This window comes from Rissa tridactyla, chromosome 3, assembly GCF_028500815.1.
Source record: "Rissa tridactyla isolate bRisTri1 chromosome 3, bRisTri1.patW.cur.20221130, whole genome shotgun sequence".
NCBI lineage: Eukaryota > Metazoa > Chordata > Aves > Charadriiformes > Laridae > Rissa > Rissa tridactyla.
In genome coordinates this window covers 95,860,502-95,872,881 of record NC_071468.1, presented here as the reverse complement: position 1 = coordinate 95,872,881, position 12,380 = coordinate 95,860,502, and positions in this window count along the sequence as shown.

The following is a 12,380-nucleotide window of genomic DNA, read 5'->3' as shown; positions in this document are numbered from 1 at the left end:
ACTTATGTTAGGTTTTTGTTGAATTAGATTATTATTTACAGTTAAACTTGGTAATAGGAGGTAAATCGATGTGTGAATCCAGGAGTAGGATAAAAAAAAATTCTAAATAGGTGACTCACAATCCTTTCCACATCTTCTTTCTTAAACACAAGAAATGTCTTGTTAAAGGTTCAAGTAATAGCACAATCTGATGCCAAAATCTGATTCAGGTGACACAAAACCATGTAAAAAAGGATGAAGGTGACTAAATCTGATACACAAAGTATTGTAATAATGACAGAGAGGTAAACTGGACTTTTGTTCTTCCGCTAGAGCTTGTCCTTCCTGCTTTCTCTGATATACATAAATAAAATTTTACTGAGAAAGGCAAACCAGTTAAAGTCAGTGAAAATCCTGTGGTAAATTCTGATGTTTTGATAAAAATCAGTATTTGGTTGAAGGGAAATGTCTGAGACTGTATCTGGCAAGAAAGACAAATCATGGTAAGGTCTTCCTAGGACAATCACTGAAGCTTATTAGACAGGCTTTTAGCCAGCTGGTCCACAGGATTAGAGCAAAAGAACAATAACATTAAAAAAAAAAAAAGTATAGTCCTTTTGAGACAAAGTGAAGAGGTATAAGAAGGATAGCAGATCTAAAAGGCTGTGCAGGAATTAATATAAAGGATAATGTGACTGTGACTATAGGTCACATATGGCTTATTTGGGAAAAAGCCATCAAACCAGTACTGTCTGACTGTGAGGTCCTAATGCAAGTTTAAGAATGTGTATTCCTGTTACAAAAACGGAAGAATGGCTTGGTGAAAAGGATATGGAAATCTAGTAAGGCAAAAAAAGACAGGGAACAGAGGACAGACTAAAAGACAACACTTAGCATGAGCTCCAAAACTAATGCCATGAGGAAAAGATTAATTTAGCTTTTTTATGTGTTGATGAGAAGGCAGCATTTAGAAAGCAGGTCTTTTTTCCCATGTACAGCACTTCTGAATTGAAATGAAAACCCTTTTAAGATCAGTAGCAAAAAGTTGAAAAACCTGTGCTGTCACTTAGCAAGTCCATGAATAAAAAGAATTACAGTAACACTTCAGAGGGTGGAGGAAAATCCTAAATGTTGAGAGAATTATAAGAGCTTGATCAGTTTTGTTTAATGAGCGTAAGATTTAGAAACATAATGATAGTATTAGAAGAAAAAAATCTAAAAAAATCCAGAAGTCAAAATTTATACAAAGTATTTCAATATTGTTTCTTACATTGTGAAGCACAATTGTATTTCATTTTCGTTTACATTTCAGACTCTTTCATTAAATTATTCTCCTGATTTTTTCCAAAATGATAAAAACTTTTATGAGATAAGGGAAGAATTTCCCTGCCAGGCCCAATTACAGTGCATAAGTACTTCCACGGGTAGAAAGCACTGAAGCTTTTATTAATGAAACGGAGAAAGGTGTAACAAGAATCAAGGGCTAGAAACTGAAGTCATACAAATTCAAACACACGAGCAAACACAGTTTCTTAACAGTGGACATAATTAACTGCTGAAATAAACAACCAGCAGAAGCAGGAGATTTTCCATCAGTGAACGATTTTTAAAATTATAATTGAGGGCCCAATTCAGACTGCCTCCTTTGGTTTCCAAGCCTGTAAAGACTTCTGCCTCGTGCACCATTTCAGAACACCCAACTGATTGTCCCTTCTATAAAGAACATAAGGGCATAAATGCTCTTTGATGGAGTTGACACAAGCCTTCATGTGTTAGACTCGTGAACCAGTGTGATATTTAACGTGAATATGTAGTATGCTGCATGAATTTGTCAAATAACACAGTACTGATATGAATTTTCATTTCCCAATACTGAGGAGCTACTTGGATGCAATCAACAGAAAACACAGGGGTAATTGTGAACATCTTGCCAAACTGCAAGATTTTCCATCCACTTCAGATTCGGAAGACCAAAACCTGTCCTGAACATAGCCACCTAAATGATCGTTATCCAGTTGTGGAGAATATTACTGCGTATGTGAAATCAATACAATAACAAGGAGGGCAATAGCGCAGAATGTGGGAAATTTGGGCTGAGCATGTGCTCTGCTTGTTGTTTTTGTTGGGTTTTTCTAAGTACAAATGCCTTATACGATATGCATACATAGCTCTGTGAAACACAGACCAGACTAGAGATAGCTCTAGAGTGTTTTTAGCATGAAAACTTAGCTCTTCCTTTTTGCCTCCTGCCTAACACATTTTCTTCCTGCTTAAATCAATTGGTAAGCCACCTACTGAACGACCTTTAAGTTTCACCCAATTTTAAAGTGTTTTTTTCTGGCCTTTTTTTTTTTTGTGTGTCTCTTTTGATACGATTTTTTGTTGAAGCCAACACCTTCTGGTTTGCTTTAGAATTGATTCACTGATAGCATCACACTTGGATGTAGCTGAGACTAAGTCAGCCTTCTGCACCCCTTTAATTACCTGAGCATGGCACTCCAAATCTTAGACAGCGAAGTCCGCTGGTCTGAATATGTATCAAAATGCCTGTGCAACACCTTTGAGTTGCATATTACTGTGAGTTAAAGGTTAGAAAGTGGATATTTTTAAAGCATGTATAGGAAGCCCCAGTGAAGAAGAGATGGTTAGATATTGCTTTTCTTTTTTGCTAAATTATTACTGTTTAAAAAAAAGAAAAGTGTTGAAAAGTAGAGGTCTTTGGATCATTGGAGTGAGCCCTTCAGCACATAAAAGTTCAAAAACTATTCCAAATCTCTGAAATCAAAACTATCTTCAACAGAAAGGGTGGCTCAGAGGCCCAGGCCTGACCTTCACTGCACATTCCTTTAATTTTTCAAACATAGCTTTTCTTTATTGTTACTAATGAACATGATTACTCTAGGACGATAGCACCCAAAGGCCCCAGTGAGGATAGTGCCGTGTGCTGTACAAATACAGATAAATAGACAGCTCTTGCCCAGCAGAGCTTATGATCTGAAAGGCACAAAGAGATTGAGGGCTGGGAGTGGATATATAACTTTCAAGCAAATGAAAACAGTGATGACTGGCAGAGCTTTGGTAGCTGAATCCTTTCTTGTTCATTTGTCTTTTCTAATAGGAGTAGAGGTCAAATAGACGGAATGGCAGAACTATGGAAGTTAATAAAAAGAGAACAAAATATGAAAAGGAAGGAATAATCGCTGCTTGCTGTCTGGTTCTTTTCTACTTGCAGGAATAGGTAGGCGTGATATTAGAGGGAGTTTTAAGAGATTTAAAGAATTTCTCGAGTTGCTTTTCAGATGTGAGCAGGTTCTTTCTTTAAGATTATGGAGGAAATGGGGGAACAGGTTATCTTGATCCTCCAAGCCTCTATGCAAATATTTCCTTAAATATATAACTTAGTAAAACAATGGGTAAAAAAATGTTACAATAACAAATAATATAACAAGACCCTCAAACCCTAAATGTGAATTTGCCATATAGCTGAATAATACACTTCTCTTCATGCAGTCATATACTCCAACCCAGTCTATCACTAAAACCAAAAATAAAATAAAATTTAGAATAGATGTAACTTTTAATATGCTTGAAAAGGCAGAAATTATTAGCTTAAAACCACTAAACAAGGGGAAAACCCTCTAGAATTAATTTAGAAACCTGTGGATGCCAGGAGAGATTGCCATCTCTTCTGTCTTACCATCTGGGGTCTATTACAATTCATTTGAAGACTCCCCTTCTGTTAAATTGCAGATGTAGATTGAAATTTGTAAAACAAGTACATCAGAAGTGGGAGGGCACAGTGCACTACAACCCACCTGGCATTCAGAAGAGAAAGCTGGTTAGAGCTAGCCAGCAGAAAAAGCTTAAAGACCACTTCCTTCCATCACGTAAGTGTCTCAGTCTCTTCAAGTGACAGTAATGATCTTGTCCTTGGTAAAGGTCTATAATCCCCTAAGCGGAGTTAATAATTTTTCAAAAGCTATCCATACCTATCCTTTTAATGTGATGGTGGCCACAGTACCCTGTTTTTCCAGTGCTTAGAGGGCCTGTTTAGGATGCAGTGCCCAAGATCTCAAGCCCCTCTCGTGTCTGAAGGGATTCAAACCCACCATCCCTTCTTCTCTAATGAAAATACTGTAAATTGTCATAAACTTGGTTAGACTGGTGTGATGAGGAGGTGATCTCAATACTTACTGCTAAACCTTCTTTACCATGCAGAAAATACTGTTTAGTGGGACTGAAACTAGCCCCTAGAGCAAAATTTCAGGAGTCATTTCAGTAAGTATACTATTAAAAATGGATGCCATGCATCTTGAAAAATTGTCTATATCTTTCTTATACCTTAATACAAATGATGAGCACACTGATTTATTATACTAAATAACAATATTAGCATGTTAGCTGTCTTGTCTAAGGTTCTAACTTCAATTGTTATTAAAAAAAACATCCAGTATACTGAAATATGTCAATGTCTGAAGTGTAAACAGTTGTTCAATCACTATTACACAGTTGGAGTACATTGAATTCCTAAACAAATTACCAAATAAATAATTTCAAAAATATCACATTTAAACCTGAAGTAACATGTATTTTTATATTTTTCAGCTTTGGTACTTGAATAGTGGCAGTAGAAGAATGAATTAGCAGTCTTTAAAATGGGTCTATTTACAGAACAAATAAACAAAGGAAGAATTCTACCTTCTTTTGTACACATTCCTGTGAAAATATATAGCATGTTCTGACACGTTTGAAACCTTTCTTATCATAAGTGTGTATCTAAGGTATTTCCTTATAGTCTTCCTCTCTCCACAGATACCGCAGGCAGCTAACCATAGGCAGGGCAACCATTAAAAATTATGTTACAGATACAGGGAACAAGGGTTAGAGACAATAAAGAAGTTAAGGGACTTGGACATATATCATGTTAAGTGCTGGCGAGTCTGAAAGTTAGGCATCCAGCTTAGGAACTGAAATCCATAAACCTGAATTAAGAGCCTAGGGATGGTGTTCATTGATGCTTTCCTTTAGCGGCAAAAGCTGCAAGAACTTTCTGCTCACTCCTCTCCCCCAGTTATTTATTCTTAGCCCACACAGCACTGTGTTGTTTTCTCAGTCTGTTCTGATGCAGCTGTGTGCGGAGAATATTGTAAATGAGTTCACTGAATTTAAAAAAAAAAAAAAAAGAGTTTAACAAACAGCAACAACAGTAAAGAGTTTTTTGGTTGTTTTTTTTAACCTAACCCAGGTCACTTCAGTGATCCCATTTATAATATAGCCCCACAAACCTTCGCTCATCTGGCAAGACAGTGAACTATGGTGCCAGGATGCCTGGTGTTTTTACTTTCTGAGCTGCCAGAGAAAGTATGTTCCTGAATCCACACCTGAGAATAGGATTTAAAAGAGGCAGATCTATGAAGGCGTGGTCCTGTAGTCATCTGTGTTACATCATTTCATAATAATTTCATACTACATCTATTGCTGGATCACAAAGCACTGCAGATCAGATTGGAGCATAGGACTGTATTTCTGTCCAGGTAATCAGAGCAGATGATGTGAATTTTATGCTGACTTCATACTTTTAACCAAGGTTTATGCTTGCTGTAAGTCAGTCGATGACACCTGAAGCAGCATAAAAACAGAGTGGTACAGACAAGCGATATTTTATCTAGCATAAGGCCAACAAAGAAAAAAGTTATTCCTTCAAAGGCTTATAAAACTGCTTGGTGAAATAGTCATGTGGCTGAAGTCTTTTGATCCAGTAGTACGTACTCCAATACCATATTTATTATCGCATCAAAACACAGCATGAAATGGCTTAAGTCAGCACCTAGCTCAGCCAGTCCGAAGTGTTAAAAAGGGATCTGGTCAACTTTTCCACACATAACAAGTAAAGTCTGCCCTTTAACTGTGAAGAATTTTCTTACTGTTTTCTTTATAAAAATATCCATCGATGACATGCTCTTTCTTTATTGTCTATATTAGCCTAGCTGTTAAATAGTTTGATTTGAAACTTGAAGATGTGTGCTCCAGTTTGTCCTGGTGCTAAAGTACTAAAACTCTTCAGCTAAGTGTTTACCTATTGCCCTAACCAAGATGCTAATGAATATTCTGAGTGGACTGTTTCAGAGTGGGACAACTGTGCGATCAGAAATGATTCATTCAAACGGAGATGAAAGCAGATGAGATAAGGTGCATCCATAGCCTAAGGATTAAAGAACTCTCAGGGTAACTTGGGAGTTCTTGTCCTTTCTCCTAACAGACTTTGTGACTTTTAATCCAGTGATTTTTAGAAGCATAAAGAGGTCTCTGGACTCCCATCTTTCCTTTTCTGTAGTGTGCGAACTGCTTGTATGTTGATATTTTCTGTACAGGAATAAGGAACTCAAACTGTGCCTGTTCTCCCCAGAAAAAAAAACAAAACAACAAAACCAAACCAAACACTTTCCCCCACCCAAGCAAACAAACAAACAAACAAAAAGCACAAAACTAAAACTAAACTAAACTAAACAAAAAAAAAAACAACCAAAACCCAAACAAACCACCAAAAAACTATAACAACTTCTTTTATTATTGGAGTCGTCCCTGCAGGACAATTTTACCGCAAGGGAAACAGAAGGAAAAAATGGTATGTTCTTAGTACAGACAAAATTGCTTTCACAAATTGTGTTCAGTTCTCCTGTGGACACAGTAAGGGTGGATACAACCCTACACGCTTCCTTTTCCTGGATAATCCCTTTCACAAAGCTACAGACTAGCACAGCTATTTTAGCAGAGCCAGAGGTGACTCCTTCCAGACCTCATTAGTGCCATTCATAGGTTGGACAGGTATGATCAATAGCAATACATAGTGCTTATTTCTCACACAGACAATACAAAGATAACACTTTTCTTCAACAGGTGATTTATGACTGCCTAGAGTTCACTATCTTAGACAGCCCAGCAGGGCATTTGTAATATGATATGAAAGTTCTTTATTGACAGGATAAGAAAAACTTTATTCTACCTAAAGTACTTACATGGTCCCCGCTACAGCAGTACATGGCTCTCTCTCAACCTCACAAAATGTTTGCCTACCCAGCTTTCTGGGGCAAGGAAATACAATTAGCCCAGTTTACAGCTGGGGAATGCCTATTTATCTCTGTTCCTACTCGAGTGAAATCCATAGCCTTGAGTAAAGTATCTAGGCTCCCTATTGTCATAGTTAGGTGCTCGAGAATAAATTTAAACATTAATTTGCACCTCCTGGTAAACAGGAAGATATGCAGGAGGAGGATGGGTCAGACAGGTTATGGATATTTGACTTTAGCATGAACACCAGTAACATGATATTCCTAATAAATTCATTTTACAGTGAAAACTTAACTGGATGAGTAACTATATTGTTTTATAATAGAAGTAAATGGTGTTCTCAATCATTAATTCAGTGATCTGAACACTCACATAGTTTAGAGGAAAACTTGAGTTTACTGGTTTCCTCTACCCAATACACAGCTTTCATTTCCCAGAAAATAACCAGACATGTTCACCAAAAATGCATTTAAATCTTCTCAGGTTTCAGTGAATGAACCTATCGTCAATGCCTCCTACTCACTAAAGTCTCTAAACAGTAGGTTATAAATAGCTGTACCTCATTGTCTTCACTTCAACCTAAGTGTCAAGTTATCACAATCATAATACCATAATTTTCGCTGTTCTCAGAGCAACCAGTATGCTTACTAGACATACATAAAGGTAACATATGAAAATAAAATGCCAATTCCCTACTTTCTTGATCCCCTTCAGACATCCTCAAGAGCTAGGTCTCTAATTTATTAGGTAGGGGTATTTTGGGATACACTTAAAATACAAAACTTTAGAAACCAGATCATCTTCCAGATGGGATTCAGCCAGGAACCAGTAAAAAGGAAGCAAGCTGTGATAGGGTAATGTATAAAGAGAAAAACAAGTGAACCCGAAGACAGAGGTGGAAGAAACTCCTATTATGAACATCATAAACATCTTGACAAACACCTCCAGATATTGACAACTCATAGTAATCAACCTACATCCTTTTTTTTTTTTTTTTTTTTTTCCAGAAAATGGTAGAAACTATAAAGGGGGTTTTTTTGTTTGTTTTTCTGTATAATAACTTTAGGAGCACTATTCTGCATCTGAGAATCGTATTTGTAGCAGTCTACTTGGAGAAGACTAGAAATAACCATTGGGAAACTCTGAGAAGAGGGTCTAGGATCTAGGAACACTGTGTAGCCTTAAATTGATCATGTTTCTTACAACTCGCAACCTTCTCCATATTATCTATTATCTTTTTTTAGTTAAAGGGGATTATGTGATTTAGCAAATCACTTTAGAACAAGTATAGGGTACTAACATGGGCAGTTACCATAGGGTAGCTTCTAGATGACAACTTGTTACACTAGGCAAGCTCAGTTGCTTTGACCCTATGTCCATACTCACCTCTTTTTAAAACAAAAGTTTGGCTTACTCTTTAAGGACAAGTAGGTAATGCTCCTTCAGTGAAACTTTTACCAGATGGCTAGAAATGCCAGGGAGTAGGATAAGGGAAATATTGCTGAGAAAGCCGAGTTGAGATTGAACTCCAGTTATGGAATTTCTGGACCAGGCTTTTCGGGAAATTTGGGTTAGGATATTCCCAGTCCTGTAGATCTCAAATGGACTTTGATGTTAGCTGCTGTCATGGTTTAGGCTGGACTGGCCTCTAAACAAATGACAGATGCTCTCTTTGATCTCTCAAGGGATTTCCTGGATTTCCATGTCTTTCTGCTTCCTTCAGCCATACTCATTTCTTTGGTTTCTTTCTCATATTGCAAAGCTTTCTAATGTCCCAACCTTATATTAATGTAGATTGAAGAAGACATTCATTTTCTACTTCTGTGGATTTTCCACATATTTATGGAGTGCTTTTAATGGAGCTAAGAATGCTTTCCCAGCCCTCGTACAGCTAAGTCTTGTGATACAAGACCCAAATTTTCCTGTCTGAAGGAAAGGCATTAGCAACATGGTAAACTCATACACATATAGTTTCCTACTTATCTGCTTGTTTTACTTTAGAAACAAATTGGATACAAGAAGTGGAAAAATGTATCAGATTATCTGAAAATACACATTCCTTTCTGCTGTGTGTCAGAGCCTGCCCCCTTCCCTCCCAGAGAGAGAATGCTGCAACTGATTCCAAAATAAAATGTATCAGTAAATTTTTAGGACTGCAGTTAGATTTTTTTCTGTCAAAGATGCCCTACAGAAGCAGAATTAGTGAAAAGGGATGTAAAATCTGTTGGCTGTAGGCGAGTGATGGGAATAGCACTCTTAGTAAAAAAACTGACCGACACTTGTTTATCTGCATGGTTGACTTACAGGTCACTTCAGGAGGAGTAACATCAGGCATGGGATGTTTATTAAAGTTTCATACACGTTTAAAAAGTCCTGCAAAATGAAGTAAATATGTTTCTTATCTAATGATTTACTGACTAGATCTTCTTGCAAGCAGCATGTTCTGACAATGCTGCTTCTGACACTGAAATACCCTTTCAGGGTATGTTCGCATGAAAGAGTGTGTGTTCATGTCCAGTGCTTATTTTTGTATACTGTAAAATTTATTGCACAATGTTTAGGTTTTGTGGTCCTTAATGTTCACTAATCCTCTTGTTCTTTTTCTCTTTGTTTTACAGTTTTACAGTGGATAAATGGTAGCTTAACCTTTCAAAGTAAAAATATCAGATTGTTGTTCTTGTGACAGCCATACTCCAGATCAGCTTTCCTTAATGTTGTTTTCAAAGCCTGTTATCAAACTTAGCGTGCCTGTACTAGACTATGTTTTTAAGCTGGACATCAAGGCACATTTGTATTTGCATATGTGCATGAAATATATAAATAAGTGCATTGGGTTTAGATTCTGTTCTCAATACAACTTCTACGTAGTATTTTCTTGATGTCAATAATTAGTGTTTATTATCATTATAGTTTATTGATACTCATTTTATTGATATATGTATTTATTGATGCCAATAAATGAAAGTAAGTATAATCTAAAGCAGAAATTAAAATTACTAAGAGGACATATGAAATGCAGATAAGAAAAGGCACAGAATATGGAATTTGTCTGGGAAAAAGTAGATTCTTATACTTGAGTTAGTCACCCTAGACTATTTGCAGTCAGTGGAAAGAAATTAGTGCTTTCAAGTAAGTTTTATCTCGTAATTACCACACCTCAGGTGATTCATCTGTTTAATGTGAGTCTAAGGTGATTGGATCAGACTTAGATGTCATCACTGTAGACATCTAAATTTAGCTGATATGAATCACATGCAAAAATTAATTGAAAAAGCACCATATCTTCCACTAGTTCTAGAATAAATGATAAGATACTCTGTTAACATAACAGGATGTGAATAGATTTGCTGTTCACTTAGGCTGCCATGAAGAAAAATGAATAAGGAAAACACAGGAGCTCTACAGAGATGGTACTGGAAATATGTAATACCTGAAATTACTCTTCACAGATGAAAAAATGTGGGCACTATTAAACACTGAATCAGCAAAAATTATTTACTGAGAGACATTTTCATTCATTTCTAATCATGATGTTGATTTAATAAATGAATTAGTCAGCACTGCTGATGTTGATAAATCATCTCCTTGGGCAATAATCACCCTTTTAAGTGCCTAAGGGGTTGCTGACTGGGCAGGATCCCACTGTAGAACAAGGCTTGACAACTTTTCTAGAAAAGTTTCAAGGAAGTTTGTGTGCCTGAGGACACAAAGGAGGATATAGATACTTTTTTTGTTTGTCACAAAAATGATTTCACAAAATTCTAGGGGAAAAAAAAGCAAAACAAAACAAAACAACAAAAAACCCAAGCTGGAATTTGGTTACTTTAGCAAGCAGAAAAAACAGACTCTGTCTAGATAGTTTCCAGAGCATGAGCATTTCTCACCAATTGGGAGCAGTGGGAGTGGAGCCACCTCCTAAAAGTAGGTGCTTTTGACATTTCTTTCAAATGAAAACCAAAGGCTATTTGCTGGTGAATTAGAATGGTAGGTGGAGATGACATTAATGCTTTTTTTTCCCCACACAGCAGCTGAAGAGTAACATTCTATTTTAGCTCAAGGAGATGCGGACTTAATATCTTCCTTTACCTTATTGAATTCAAACCCAGTAAATCAGAAGTACTTTAGCCACCAGCTTTGACTGTAGTCTGGAAGAAGGATCATGTCATTCTTTGCACTTTCTTTGGAATTGATCCAAAACAATTTCAAAGAATGGCTTATTTTTTCATGCTGGTTTTAAGGGTTGCTTATACATTCTACCCTATAAAAGCGCTGATAAAATATTAAAAATGTGTGATGAACTGGAAGCCATTAGTCATCAGATGAACATACTGAACAATCATTAGACAAGACAGCCAGGCTTATTATATACATCACATCTGATTCCAATGCATTCTTCTTTATCTTATACAAAAGAGAACAGACATTTTTATTTATTTATTTATTTATTTTATGTTGACTTAATAGTACTGCCACCTTAGAATAAGACTTTTACAGATGTGGAGCATAAAGATTTGAACTGCTGTCCACAGACACAAATCAACCTCACATTTCTTATTTGATCATAGGTCCATGGTAAAAAGGAGACCTCCACATCTTTGCTTTGAAAAGACAGGTTCACATTTCATCTGCAGGGAAAAATGTCTGCTTATCCTTCAACAAAGTAAGAGAAATTCTTAGTTTAAAAGAGTCTGGCAGAACTTGCTTTTGATACAGCCAAGTTATTCTCTATTGTGAAGACCGTATTTATATATGTAGAAGCAGAATTTGTGGAACCTAAGAAACTTCAATGTAAAACTGTAAGAACTTATGCACCTACCATATCTCTAACCATCCATGTAAAAACTCCTAACATAGTTTGAAATCAAGAAACTTAAACTTGGGTGAATATATGTAGCTTTTTATTGTTTCACTGCGTGCCTGAGTTTTTATTGATGGTCTCTTCCCATAATTCCCATCCTTCTCCTGGGCCAGTTTTCTTGGGCATCTTTAACCTGGTAAGAAGACACTCTGCAAGTAGGATATATACAGTCTGATAGTCTAAAGCAGTTATGTGTTGGTTAACACACATAAATATAAATAGGATCTAATAAGCTATGATGCCGTACCCTGGCATGATGTTCAATGAGCTTTCACAGACTGGACGGGCATCAGTGAGGAGGGAAGCATTAGTGGCCGCAGCTCCTGGGAGCTGTTCTCAGGAGTGTGGAGATACCACCTTCCTCCTGTTAACAATTTCAATGGTTTGAACCCCAACCCAGTAATTCCTGACTACGTGGCCCAGTGAGCTACCCCAGCCACTGCTAGTTGATGGTAAAAAGAAACAGGGGTAGGGA